This window comes from Chrysochloris asiatica, unplaced genomic scaffold, assembly GCF_000296735.1.
Source record: "Chrysochloris asiatica unplaced genomic scaffold, ChrAsi1.0 scaffold00155, whole genome shotgun sequence".
NCBI lineage: Eukaryota > Metazoa > Chordata > Mammalia > Afrosoricida > Chrysochloridae > Chrysochloris > Chrysochloris asiatica.
This window is the reverse complement of record NW_006408673.1, coordinates 3,663,811-3,665,436: the sequence shown is the minus strand read 5'-3', so window position 1 is coordinate 3,665,436 and position 1,626 is coordinate 3,663,811.

Genomic DNA, 1,626 nt, shown 5'->3' with positions numbered 1-1,626 from the left:
GTTCACCAAAAACTCAATAAAATATTATTTAAAAACAAAACAAAACAAAGCAGACATTACTCCAAAAGCTTCAATAATATTTTTAGTCTGTTTTGCATTTAAATGGCAACAAATGTGGGACTGAGAGAGCAAGGACATGTTTTTAAACAGCATCCATCTCCTAACAGAGTTTTCTGTTCCCTCAAATCTTTGACCCTCTTGTTCCTCTTCTTTCTTACCAGATCTAATATTTTGTTGCTGTTTGTTTCTATTGTTGTCCCCAAGTAAGTACTTTGCTCCCTTATGTAAATCTTAGGTTTCTTCTTTGTTATTGTTGTCACGTTGGTTTTGACTCATAATTACCCTATATGCAACAAATGGAAGCACTACCCAATCCTGTACCATCCTCACAATTGTTGCTATGTTTGAGCCCACTGTATCAATCCAATCCATCTGATAGACTGGTTAGAATCTATCAAAAATTCAAAATTATGTGGTGCAACATAAAATTATTCTTACTATAACAATTCTGTGCCTCTGTGGCATTCTAAGTAGTTGCAGGTAAACACTAATTGCAATAATGCAGGATATTGGATTTTATGTTCAAGAAAGTTCAATGAAGTCTTGAAGTCATCTGGAAGTTTATTTTTTCCACATTGCCAAATACCATCATTCCTTACAATACTCAGGAACTAACTTCCTCTAACCATTTGAGCCATAGATGTCCCCCTTTCCAGGATTCTGGTATACTGCTTTGCTTTTGTTGTTAAGTGCTGTCAAGTCAGTTCAGACTTTTAGTAAACCTGTATAGAGTTTGTGGGAGCACAAAGCCTTATATTTCACACATGGAGTAGCTGGTGGGTTTGAATTGCCAACTTGGTGGTTAGCAGTCCTGGGCTTATCCTACAGTGCCACATTTCTGTGCATATTTGATTGTCTGGTATAGGTTAGAGTATATTAGCTGTAAGTAACTGAAAACTAATTAAACTTATCAATGCATAAAATATGGAGTTTACATATTTCATATAATAAGGTGTCTGAGACCTCAGGGGCAGCAGCTCTGTACATCATTCGGAAAACTATCATTATTCCAAGACGGCAGTACCAGCCCTAAACAGAGGCCAGTCCAAGTCTATTTCTTTCATCAAGTAAGCTTATTCTTCCCAGATGCCCAAAGAATTGCTCTGCAAGTTTTCTTTGTCAGAATCGGATCATGTGGTCACCCACAGTAGCAAAGGGGTGTTGAGATAATGAAATGAACTTGTAGATTGTTTATTACAAACTTGAAAAGGAACAAAAATATTGGAAATGGTGTTAAATTAGCTAGACAACAGTCTTTACTAGATTTCTTGTAGAAGAGACTGATAGCTGAGTTCCAATATTTTATAAAAACTGAATTTTAGCTGGACACTTGACTTCCAGAACTATAGCATGTTCCATTTCCATCCTCTCCTGTAGCTCAGGTTAATCACCTGGCTATTCTTTTAAAAAAAAATTTTTTTCAAGTTTTTATTGTGAATTGATAGTTTGCATGGGAGAATACTGGTTTTACACTCATGGATTACAATCTCATCCATGCATCATTATTCAACAGTATTTTCTTCTATTCTCTATGTTTTTAATTTTTGTTGTTGTTGGGTTTTTTTT